This window comes from Panicum virgatum, chromosome 9N (genome assembly GCF_016808335.1).
Source record: "Panicum virgatum strain AP13 chromosome 9N, P.virgatum_v5, whole genome shotgun sequence".
Taxonomy (NCBI): Eukaryota; Viridiplantae; Streptophyta; class Magnoliopsida; order Poales; family Poaceae; genus Panicum; species Panicum virgatum.
In genome coordinates, this window is record NC_053153.1 from 17,689,229 (window position 1) to 17,702,586 (window position 13,358).

The 13,358-nt window shown below is 45.3% G+C and overlaps 1 long non-coding RNA gene across 4 annotated transcripts; it reads left to right on the plus strand.

Moving 5' to 3' along the window:
• The first annotated feature begins 822 nt into the window (after positions 1 to 822).
• Positions 823 to 4,570, plus strand: LOC120691217. Of its 4 annotated transcripts, none has more exons than XR_005682153.1 (4): positions 823 to 1,128; positions 1,236 to 1,410; positions 1,910 to 2,036; positions 4,238 to 4,570. It is a non-coding gene; the product is annotated as an uncharacterized LOC120691217 (long non-coding RNA). The 4 variants fall into 4 exon arrangements; XR_005682152.1 differs by having other exon boundaries at positions 4,262 to 4,570; XR_005682154.1 differs by having other exon boundaries at positions 4,268 to 4,570.
• Positions 4,571 to 13,358: the final 8,788 nt, after the last annotated feature.

The window sequence follows — 13,358 nt, forward strand, 5'->3', positions numbered from 1 at the left end:
TTCTGCGCCATTGGCCGAGGTATCGTGAGCATGAGGCGCCGCACTTCACCAACTCGCCGGCGGCGCAGTAGTGCCCGCCGCCGCTCCGTCCGCCGGACGCGGACGCGGCGTGCTCGCAGTGGGCGTGTGGCCATGGCGATCGTATCTGCAGGGCACCACGGCGGCCAGCCGCGAGCGGCAGTGGACGTGTGGCCATGGCGATCTATCTGCAGGGCACCATGGCGGCCATGCTCTTCATGCTGAGCCGCATCTATTGGCGCTGAGCATTGAGATGCTCTTCATTCTTCCTGCCAAGTACGACCTGCTCCAGCCGGCCGGCAGCATCGAGAGCTCCGAATGACGGATCAGTACCCATTGGCGCTGAGCACCCGTGAACTCATCAATGGTTCCTCTTTATAAAATCCTCCCTCGTTTATGGTTCAGTGTTCTCGCGTCTCTTGCCATCTGCATGCTCTCGTGCTTATTGCCATTGCTTCTCATCCTTATCCCATCCACTCGAGCCTAGGATTTCCCGTTGCAGTATGATGATGTCTGCAGAGGTATCCTAGCTTTGCCTGAGCTCCGCATGGATCTTGCCTGCTTGCACAGGTGTGCACACGGCGAGCGACGCAGTGGGATTGGACGAGCGCGGAAGAGGCGATGGAGACAGGTAAGCTCTTGCACACGAGCCACCAACTGATGACTAACGTTGAAGAAGATGGAGCAACGGGTAGAGACGGGGACCCTGCCCGTACCCTTTCTATGACGGGGATACCCATATCCTACCCTTCTATAAATGGGTGTATTATTTTGTGTCCATACCCTACCCGTTTCACGGGGTGTGGATTTGGAGAATGGGTAAGGGTATCCAACGGCAACATGACTCCTCATCGTGGTAGGGTTAGGCTGGGCGTCTGCGAGGGCGCCGTCGCCGCCGCCGCTCGCGTGTGCTCCGCGGCTCCACCTCGTCGACGGCCATCGACGGCCTTGCTGGCGCTCGCCTCCCTCCTGGACGTCGCGCGGTTCTTTTCCCCGTCCGACATCCGGCGGTGTCGACCCCAAGAAGGCCGGCGCGGTGCCTCCCTCCTGTACCGCTAGACTTCGCGGCTCCGGACCTCGCCGCCTGCACCTTCTCGGGCGCCACGGCTGGTGAGGAAAAGGCTGAGATCCTCCCTTAATTCTTTTGATTTCACGCTACTGCTCTTGATCCCCACGCGCATTCACCCGCCCCTAATTCTTTTGATCTGGATCTGCAGGCTGCAGGCGGCGGCTGTTCTTGCTTGAGGACCTGAGGGAGCTCACAGGCCAGCCAACAACTCCGATCCCTTCCCGGCGGATTCCACAGGTGACCAAGAAGCTCCAGGCGTCGAGATCACGCACGTGTTCATCTCCTCACAGTGAGCCGCGGCTGGCTGCCTGGCTTATCTGCAGGTTTCATTTTCAGACTTCATTCTGTTTGCGTGTGTTCAGACTTCATTTTCAGCCCCTCACAGACTTCATTGTAAAACGCACTTAATATTACTTTTGCTCCTTTTCAGACTTCATTCTGTTTAAGAAAATTTAATTGGACAAACGAGCTAGAACCGTATCACACGTCATCCTAAATTCACAATCACTTGCTAGTTTCATGCCTATTTAATTCCAGGTGTAGTACTTAATGTTATAATAAGAGGTTGTATACAAACACAAAGTCACAACGCATGCCATTACTTCTGCCAGGCACCATACATTTCATATAAATGTGATTTGCGTGTGCTGTTAGTTACTGACCTCCCGTAGCTGTGAATGTTCTTAGAAATTTTTTGACGAGAGATTGGTTCTCATTTGTTACCGCCTGTTTGCTTTTATACAGTTTCTTTTCAATTCAAACTCATACCATCAATATTTTGTTGCCATTTAACTGACTACAATGCATCAAATCATATTTCAGGTGCTGCAATTGATCTGTCATCCCTAATTGTTGTTGAGGGAAAGGTATGCTGGGATCTGTACACATTGATGGACTTGTGGTCAGTTCTGATGGTAACCAACTAGATGCGTTAGCTGCTGCTATAAAGGTGAGTGTTGATTTTTATTGGTCGTTTCTTGCAGTTTTCATTGTCATCTTTTTCACAACTGTTCCAGCGGTGCCCAGCTAATGTATAATCACTACGGGAAACGGCCTGATTGCCGTGTGCCAAAGCCTTTGCCGTGTGCCATATGTCGGGCACACGGCAAACGCCTTTTTTGCCGTGTGTCGAAGGTGCAGCGCATGGCAAAGAGTTGGGCACACGGCAAAGCCTAGCTTTGCCGTGTGCCGGGACGACTGACACACGGCAAACAAAAGACACACGGCAAAGGTTACATTTTTGCCGTGTGCTACATCAAAAACACACGGCAAAGTGTTGGCACACGGCAAAACATTCTCCAAAAATCTTGATTCTGCCATTGCAACTTTTATGGATAACTTGATATTTTATGTGGGACTCTAAATTATATTTTGGTAGTTTTTCTTGATCTTTTGCTATATTTAACTTTTTTATTTAAAGAAATGAAATTTCATAGAATAAGTGAAGTTTGAAATGCAATACTTTTACATGGAGTAATAATGAAACAAAAAAATTATATTCACATCATGAGATCCCATGTGAGACCATATCCAAAAAATGAATGGAAAATTTGAAGTTCTTGATCATGAACCATGCCCTCGAGCATGTGGCCCGACAGTTTTAAATTTCTATAAAAAGCAAATGAAGTCTGAAAAATGTGAAATTTGTAATGATATCATGATTTCATACGTGGACGCCATGGTAAAAATTTGAAAAAGTTTCGCACAAGTTATCACCTGTTCTCCTTATAAATCGAAGCACCTCCATAAAGGATCTATATAGTTGAATATGAGGCGTTGAGATTTGAAGCGAAAGTGGCGGTCAATTTGGCTGTTGACTTGGAAACTTTTTATGCATGTAATACATATCTTACATTCATCCATGCCAAAGTTTGGCTATTTTTCGATTTTCTTTGATAATTTTAATTTTTTTTGCAATTAAACAATATCATGGGAAATACATTGAACTTTAGCTAATTTTGCATAAAATAATGATTTTTTCCAATCTAATAATGAAATAGAAAATGTTGAGTTAGATTTTCAAGATATTTAAAGTGTATTCAGTAAATTTTAGTTTAACTCGAGATGGTTTAGTTAAAAATGACAGCATAAAATAACGAATCTTTGCCGTGCGCCAGACCCTAGGGCACACGGGAAAGTCTTTGCTGTGTGTTTAATGTGGGGCACACGGCAAACTTATCCGGCCCAACAAACACCCCAGCCCGGCCCAACACACACGCCCCTCTCCCACCATAAAACCCTACCCCTCGACCTCCCACTCCTGCCGCCGCCCTCCCCCACCCTCCCTCCTCTCCTCCTCTCCTCTCCGCCGCCGCCACCGCCACCCCTCCCTCCTCTCCGCCGGCGCCACCGCCCCGACTGCTCTGGTCGGATCCAGATCCGGCGTGCACGGAGTGGCTGCTCTGGCCTTCGGCGCGCAGCCCCCTCCCTCTCCTCTCCCGCCGCGGACAAAGCGCCGGATCTGGATGGGCGCCGCGGACAGGACTGGCGCCCAGCCGGCCTCCTCCAGCCGGCTCGCCGTGAGGCGCCTCCCTCTCCTCTCCCGGCGCGATGGCGGCGGCCTCTGGTCCTCCTTCTCCGGTGACGGTGGCGGCTTCCCCTGCTCCTCCTCCTCCTCCTCCGGCGCGCGGCCCCCTACCTCTCCTCTCCCACTGCCGGATCCACGGCCCAGGACCCTCCTTCCTCGGCGGGAGGCCGCACCAGGGGACGGCGACGGTGACGACCTCTTCCTCCGGTGCTCAACATCGACGGTGGAGGGGGAGATGGCTCCAGCGGCGGGCGGCGACTTCCGGTGCTGGCGGCCTGGTGGCATGCGGTGGCAGGCAGGGCAGCAGCGGGCAGTTGGTGGTGGCGTCCCTAGCGGCGTGGTGGTGGCAGCGGCGGGGGTGGGGCAGTGGCGGCGGGGCGGGGCGGATTTTTTTATTTCTGGTCCATTTTTTTGCCGAGTATCAAAAGTGCACACAGCAAAGCCTTTGCCGTGTGCCCGACAAGTTGCACACGGCAAAGGTCGTCTTTGCCGATGCCTGTTCGCCGTGTGCAACACACGGCAAAGGTTTTGCCGTGTGTATTTGAGCCTTTGCCGTGTGCTTCCGGCACACGGCAAACACACTGGTTCCCGTAGTGAATGTATTGATGGAAAAGTATTATCAGTTTTCTCATAGACAATTGTTATAGCGTCAGACTTGAAATCACCGTCCGATGCTTATGAGAGGGTATCCCCACCAAGGACAACCAGCCACACTCCTCCCTTTGAAGTGTGAGCACCCAGCATTCTCACACTCCTTTTTGCTCCTTGACAAGCATCTGCTTCACCAGAGGAAGAGGATGATATTGTAGATCCTCTGCTAGTGTTTTTGCATCCACTCTGTGGACTATGGCTTAGTTTGTCTAATATGTTGAAAGCTGTTGGCGGTGTGCCTGCTGATGTGTGCACGTGGCAGCAGGGCTGCGTGGAGCTTTGCCCTTGCTGCGTTGTGTTTGCTCCCTCTACCCAGGGGCGGAGCCAGGAATTTATTTTTTTCATTATTAGGGGTGCCAACCATACTAATTTATATAAAATTTTAATCAAAATTCAAATTTTCAATGTAAATTTAGGAGCCATAGGGGGGCCAGGCCCCTGCCCCCCCTGTCTACGCCCCTGCCTCTACCTGCTGTGTGTCAAATGGTACCGTTGAAGAACCTGTCTGTGGATGTATGATTTACTAACCATTTCTGCTTTACTACCATTTTTGCTTGCACGTATGGATGTGTGGTATCTTTTTGATATATTTAATGGCTTACACTGGTGATGCTTCCAACAATGGGGATTTGGACTTTGCCCCTTGACGTCATATCTGGGAGAGAGATGTTTCTGCATCTATGTAGTCCAGCTGCTGACCAATTCATTGTTGACAGATTGTAGTAGGCTAGCTAAGAACAGACCATCTTCAATGGAATCCGATACTTATCTACTAGTACAGTCATGTGGGCTGTATCTTTTAACTTTGTTAAGTTCCTTAAGATGGTGTGGATGTAATTTTCTAATTTATTTGGTTACTCATTGTTGACAGCTATTTTGTTTGCTATTTATTTGTGACGTGTGGTGGACCAACCTGATATGTATATTTGTTTTGTTGAGCCACGCTGGCTTGTACTGTTGGTGGCAGAATGACAGCTCACGGGCTGCGAGGTCATCCATTGCTCTGCTCACGCATATGCCAATCCATTGTACTGTTGTTTTGACAAACCACGCGCTGTGCTCTTTTAGTAAAAATGGATTGGCCCATGGGCATATATAGGATTAGGGCTAGACTAGGATGATATTATTTAAAGGATGAGATTGGATACAATAAAACTAATTATTTGAAGAACTGGATAAGAATAGGGCCAACTATTTAATTAGCTAGGGCTAGATCAGGGTTGGGGCAGGATTATGGCCCATTCCCAGGGCTACCTACTAGTATCGTGGCAACCAACGAGAGCTATTGCATTGCTCAAGAGTCAGCAGACTGGCTTGCACTGGCCATGTACTATTCTTAGCACTGACCTTAGTAGGCTGAGCGCAGCCCAACTCAGACTCACGCCCACTCCCCCGGTAGACTACAGGGTCCTGACACCCGTCCAGGTACTCCGGCTGATTTGGCTGATCAGACGTTAAGCCAGCACTGTTTCATGAAATAAATAATGCGTGGTTTTGATGTGCTGTCTACTAGCGATTTGTTTGGTCCCTGGCGCGGTGGCGCCCGGTTGCTTTTGGTTCCCGCGATGGTTCACACACACTGACACGCGTATGCTAGTGGCACTACAAGGACAGCACATTCACACGCATGGGATTTTCAGTTTTTAACAAATTAAAAGTTGAGAAAATTATTGTACAAGTTTACTTGAGTTGATGAGAGGATTTCAATCACTACTACAGAATAAGTCTTTGTTTCAAGTCATTTGTCCCGACTGCTTTTAGGTCCAAAACAAAAGGTGGCTTTTGTCCCGGGTCCAACGGCTAGCCGGGCCAGCGGGGGACATAGGACTTTTGTCCCGGTTGGAGGCACCAACCGGGACAAAAGAGCTCCATCCGGGATAAAAGGCCCAACCCTTTTGTTCTGGTTGGTAACACCAACCCGGACTAAAGGGTGACCCTTTTATCCCCGTTGGTGTTACCAACCCGGACAAAAGGCCTCTCCACATGATAGTTTAAAAGAAAGTTACTCTTTACTGAGTCATTTGTACTATTTAGGTCTTTACTGAGTCATATGTACTATTTAGGTGAGTTGGTAAGAAAACCATGCGCTAGGCAATAGGTCTTAGGTTCGAATCCCGCGGGATGCAAAAAAAATTTAGCATGAGGGATATTTAGTCCCGGTTCTACCACCCGGGACAAAAGCCTCCCGGCAGCCGAATCCCGATTCCAAAACCGGGACAACTGGCCATTTGGAACCGGGACAAATGGGCCGATCTGTAGTAGTGAATGTAGATCCAACACATGCTTATTATACACACATACTATTATCTTCCCGGGACAAAAGCCTCCCGGCAGCCGAATCCCGGTTCCAAAATCGGGACAACTGGCCATTTGGAACCAGGACAAATGGGCCGGTCTGTAGTAGTGAAAGCAGATCCAATACATGCTTATTATACACGCATACTAATATCTCCAGACGCTGCCCTTATTAGGTTAATCTCAATGAAAGTGTCATGGAAGTGTAATAAATATTAAATTTACTGATATGGCACAAGAGAGAGAAGTGAGAGTATCATAAGATATGAGAGAAGTATCATCCTCATGACACTCCTCTGGCTCGGTTAACTAGTTCATAGTCTTGGTCCCCACTGAAACCGGCCTTAGCTTCGTTATTAATGTAAGCAAGCAGCAGTGCGCTATTGCATTTGTTGTTACTGCTTAACGCAACGCGTGCTAGAGTTTTGTGGTCGGTTGGAATGGGGGTTCCTATGTGTCGTCCGGAAGATAGTTAATCGACTTGTCGCACAGTCCAGATCGGCTCACCTGCCCGCACGGCCCAGCCCAACTCAGTCTTCTTGCGCTTGTATCGAGAACAACAGAACGATGAGAGAGGGGAGAGAAGGCATTGCAACGGTAAAGCGGCAGCCAACAAACAGTGATGGTATTGTCATCAAGCACGGAAGCTAGACTAGTCTAGTACTTTGTCCTTTTACTTAACTTTTTTAATGGATTCAACAATATTGTCAAGCCGATTCAACATTTTAGATAAAATAATTTGACACTTTGGAAAAATTAATTCAACATTTTTTAGAAAAATATTGAAACAGTATGTTGCAAATGTTATAATTATATATTAAATTGTTGAACTAGTATATTAAAATGTTAAACTGTTCGATTAAAAAAATAAAAATAGCATATTGGATCTCATTTTATTGGATTAATTTCAACGGATACTATGGTTCAAATGGATGTTTAATTAGATCTATGGTTGAAAAGAAAACGTCGATTGAAGTTTGGGAATCTGTTAAACTTCCCATCCTCTCTCTCTTTGGATTGTGACACGTGGATATTCATTGCCCCCTGCTCCAAGCGCATGCTGCTGTGTGCAGGTATATGCCTGGCGCCCACGTGCAGCGCTATCTCGGATGTAATTATAACCGTAGCACGAATCTCTAATACTGGAAGATATATGGACTACAAATCTAGTGGAAGATGGATAGGATTTTCGAGCGGGAATTGCCGGTGTGTCGCACGGCTCATCAAGCCACCACGGCCCGCTAGAGGCCCAGAGCGGCGCAGCGCACTGCGCCATGGCCCAATCACACACGCAAGCGTCATCACTCGTTCACTCTTGTATTTATCTATATATCCTATATAAATAACACACACTAATTATTTTTTCTCTTCATGCAAAGTGTCCACATCATTCTCCACTAAGTATCCCGGCCCACTAACTTTTAACTATCTTATTAATTACAAAAAATATTCATGTCATCTCTACAATATGCAATACTTTTAATCTTTAATTAACTAAAGTATAGATAGCACCCACTAACTATTTCTCTCTTCATACAAAGTGTCCACCTCATTCTCCGCTAAGTGTCCCACCACCTTTCAACTACCTTATTAATTACAAAAAATATTCATGTCATCTCTACAATATGCAATACTTTTAATCTTTAATTAAATAAAGTAAAATCATATACATATGTTATTTTTTCATCACCTATTCTTCTATAATGTGATCAAATATTCTATTAGTGTTTTTCTTTTATCTTATCGATTTATACGAGATTCAATAAACAAGAAAATGTCCATATGACCTCTACTATGTGCAATACTTTTAATCTTTAATCTATTAACGTAAAGTCATATACATACTCTATTTTTGCAATACTTTTAATGTTTAATCTATTAACGTAAAGACTTATATACATACTCTATTTCTTTGAGCACCTATTCTTTTATAATGTGATCAAATATTCTATTGATGTTACTTCTATTAGTTTATCGATTTCTACCAGATCCTGATAAAAAATAACATGCAAGTAAAATTCATATCATCTATATAGCCTATATAGATGACACCCACTAAAGTCATTAACTCTATTTCTCTTAACATGCAAGTTATCCGCATCATATAGGAACCCATTATATCAAATGCCACATCAACGTCCACTAGGGCCATCTATTTATGTTTTCCATCGATTTTTTTTGTGAATGTTGCCATGCAATCATCTTAATTTTTCTACTTTCAAATTTCACGTTAAAATTTTATTTAAGAAATCCCGCAGCAACGCGCGGGTATCACCTAGTTATATAAATAGATGCCTCCCGGTGTCAGGTGTTAACTAGACCTGCAAATATACTATATTTCAGACAGATGTAAGCTCAGTTTTGCTTGGGATAAGTAGCGTCAGGAACCATGCATGTCCCAGCGAACTCGATCCGCGTCCGGGTACCCCCGTTGGCTGATCACAAGCGAATGAAACCAGCGCTTTTGTTTCTTCAGATTCGCGTCCGCGTACGCATGGCTGCTGCTGTTGTGTATTATTTGAACTAACTGCACTGCAGTGAGAGGTTTAAACAACTTTAACCTCGTTAGGGGGATGTCTCCCTGTTGGACACCACCTAGCTCCGCCACTGTTCACACGCATGGGTGTTTTGGTTTCTGGGTTGTTTGGCTTCATGTTGTGGTACTGTATCTGGTCTTTTAGGCCATCTTTACGCTGTCTGTTGGGGGCTTCGACCTGGGAATCCTGGGTCACACTTCTTTTCGAGTTCTAGGCTGAATCAGACTAGCTGCTCGTCCCCCCCCCCCCCCCTCCCCTTTTCCTGGTTCTGTGTTGTGCTTGACTCCTCTGTACTTTCGGAATTTCCATTCTTTAATGGTAATGAAGTGGATCCTCGTGTCAAAAAAAAGTCTAAGAAAAAAAAGACCATCAGTTAGGGGCTCGATACTAGATGGGCATGTTTCACCATAAGAAATCTTATCAGTTGAGGTACCACCAGTTTTGTAGATGGTGGTTTTCTTATTGAGTAAACCCAAGCCACATATGATTTCCATTTTCGTTAGCGTGTTTTTTTAGTAAATTTCCACCTACATATCATGTCACTTTATCTCCCACATTTATTTCTTCCTAATAACATGCATTTATACTCATTAGTGGCCTTCTCCCAATGTATCTCTTTATATACTACCACAAGCCTACGACTATGACCTTGTGAATATCTAGTAGTCCACATTGTTACCTCCACATTTCCTCCCGCATGTCCACATTTCACACAGTTCTACTGCTACGTGAGTATGGTGATATATATATATATATATATATATATATATATATATATATATATATATATATATATATATATATATATATATATATATATATATATATAGATGGACAGAACCACCACAACAGAAAGGATATGCATGTAGAGTTCCAAGTTACCAATCAGCTAGGCATTAGAGATTCAGTTCAATGCAGGGTGTGAACAGCTAGAATTGGGCGGGACTGGGAAAATGAAATGATGGGTCAGATGGAGTGCTAGGGCCACGCTTGGATGAAGGGTCACAATCGTGCTTCCATCCACAAATACTGGATTTTGAGTTGCTTTTATTGATCATCCGTTGAGTGGTTGTGCTGTCCAGCACACCAGCCGTTTCACCCATTTCCGATCCAGCAGCAATGTTGTTTCATGTAGGAAATTGCGCTCACGTTATGGTTGTGTTGTTGAAAGCATCTAGGCCCCTAATTCGAGTTTTGATAATTAATGACAACGGTTTTTGGATTAATGATTTCATTTGAGATAATGAGCATAGCTAGGTTGATCCACGGATGAAAGAGATTTGATTGTGATCGTATGGAGTTTTGGAGATTATGTGCAAAGCTTGGGCTCAAGACAAAGTTATCAAATAGGGCTTTTGCAATTTTACCAGTCATAAGGTGTTTAGTGGATGAAAAATGACCGAATTTGTTGGATAGATAGCCATACTATCAAGAGGGGTCATGTACTCGTGTTTGACGGGTCTTTAGTGCCATTTTGCTCAAAATATCTAGATGCATGCATGAGGTCTAACGACGTTTTGAAAAGTTAGAAAAAGATCTAAAGTTTGAGAGCTGACTGCCTAAGGGCGGACAGTCCGCACCTGGGGTGCGGACGATCCGCGCCTGTACCAGAGAGCCTGTTGAACTCATGTGGGAATTTGAGTTGGATGGCGGACAGTCCGGCCCAAGTGGGCGGACGGCCCGCCACTCTAACTCAAGAATGTACCAGAGAGGATGTTTCTCTTGTTGGGATAATGATCTGTGCGGCGGACGGTCCGCCCCTGGGGCGCGGACGGTCCGCCGGCTATTTAACAAATTGTACCAGAGACGTTTTGGTCTCTGTTGGTTTTCAAGGTTGAACGGCGGACGGTCCGCCCCTGGGGCGCGAACGGTCCGCCAGTCATTTTCAAAAGTGACTAGAGACGATGTTTGTCTCTGGTGGTGTGGAACTTTTAATCGCGGACGGTCCGCCAAGGCTCCAACGGCTAGTTCTGACACACAATGATTGCACTCTGACTCACTGGTTTATAATGGCGGACAGTCCGGTTTTTGAACCGTGGACGGTCCGCGTTTTCGCAGAAAATAGTGTAACGGCTAGTTTTTTAGGGGATGGCTATTTATACCCAATGCCCGGCCATTGGGTGACTCTCTTGGCCATTTGGATCACTTTATTGACACTATAGAGCTGAGCCACCCCTCTCACACACACACTTGCTTAGAGATTGCATTCTTGAGAGTGTGAGAGCATCCTAGTGCATTGCATCAAGAGTTTGAGTTTTGTGGCACTAGGGAAACTTCAAGCAAGCGTCTTCGACTTGTTACTCTTGGGAGTTGCCGCTCTCTAGACGGCTTGAAGAAGAGGATTTCGTGGAGCTCCTCCAAGGAGATTGTTGAGGAGCCCCAAATTCGGTTGTGAGAGGTCTTGTGCTCACCTCACTAGAGTGGTGAAGAGCAACTCTAGTATAATCGAGGTGTGGAGCGGTTCCTTGATTCAAGCCGGCTCAAGATCAAGAAGTTCTTGATAGAGGAGCAGTTGATTCTTGGAATCCACCTCAACGTGGATTAGGGGTGACCGGCAAGTCATCGACACCACGGGATAAATTCTTGTGTCAAGCTTGGTTATTTCTTTGCTCATTTCAATTCTTGTATTTACATTTGAATAATTTACTTTACTAGAGATTGAATTGTATTTTGTCACCCTAGGTTGCAAACCCAAACTAGAGATAGTATAGCATGACATAGGGCTTTTCTTTGTTACTAATTAAATTTATCTAGTATTTGTGGTTTTAGTTTTTAAACCGCTTATTCACCCCTCTCTAGTCGGTGTTCTTGATCCTATAGTTGTGTACTAGCAAAAGGTTGATGTTATATTTGATATTTTGATCCCGGGCCTGCCTGGCGGTTGTGTGACCCAACTTATCATAAATATCGGCCTGGATATGAACTGGGGCCCATGCCCATGACGATTGGTCGAAACAAGACGCTTTTTGGGCCGCTGGTGCACCAGCCATCAGCCCTTCCGTTCTAACTCGTTTGGTGTTTCTCGATAATTTGGTTGCTGTACCTAATAAAGAAAAAAAGCTACTTCTAATTAATTTGGTTGATGCAGCAGTTGACACACGTGCTGCTGCCACTGCTGCTAATTAAGCACATATTCAGCAGTTGATATATACTTTGTTGAGTTGGGGTCTGTTGTTGGTCGCAGTTTGCCATGCTTAACCTTACACGAAGGTGCATGTGGCTTGTTGGCTGTTGGGAGTGTGGTTGATGGCAATAGTAGGTACGGTAATAACCAATCAGATCATGCGGCGCTCCTTAGATCGGGCCTAATGTAATGGTCGTTCAGCACCAGCCCGTGGGCCCTGATTCATCTCCCGCGGGCCGCAACCGCGGACCAGCAACACAAACAGCAGCAACTCCCGGCAGGTGGCAGAGGCCCCATTTTCATTTTCCTTTTCTTTTTTGAGGGAAGAAAGAGAGAGGCCCCCCGGCCGCCCCCCACACAATTTTCTTGTAGGTACGGTCACGTACCGGCTGCATCATGGCGCAGGCGCTTCCTTCCTTCCTTCACCAAATTAATTAGTGTCGCGATAGTAATGAGCACTGTATTACGGTAGCAAAACAAGCCTCGTTAAATTCGCAGTAAAAGGCTAGAGTTTCGCATCCGTGCCGCTGCTTCTTCGAGTGCTGAGCAAGGTTCACCTTTTCGTTTTTCTACCGAATCCCGCCCACTCCCGGAAACGAAATTTCGGCCGAAATTTCGCCGAATTTCGCTAATTCCGAACGGAAAGAGAATTCAAATTCAAAAAACGAAATTTCGGTGAATCCCGACCGAAATTTCAGTAATTTCGACCGAAATTTCGGTGATTTCACCGTAAAATGATGCAAATTAACAGAAAATGATGTGTATATATGGAAAAATTGAAAATTTTGGTAAAATTTCCCCTGATTATATGTATATTGACAGTTCATAATGCATAACATATATATAACTCCACAAAACAATGACAAATACACCATTTAACACATAACTCATGTCCAAAGTCCACACATACAACGTAATACATCCAAAGTCCATTAGAATTATTACACATAACTCATGTCCAAAGTCCACACATAGAACGCAATACATCTAAAGTCCCTTAGAATTATTACAATCGAAAGATACAACAGAGGCAAAGACATAGTCCAGAATAATCCATGTAGCATATTCTCTGTATTTAAATATTTATGTGAAATAAATTGAATAAGTAGAGGAAGCAAAACGTATAGATAAGTCCTG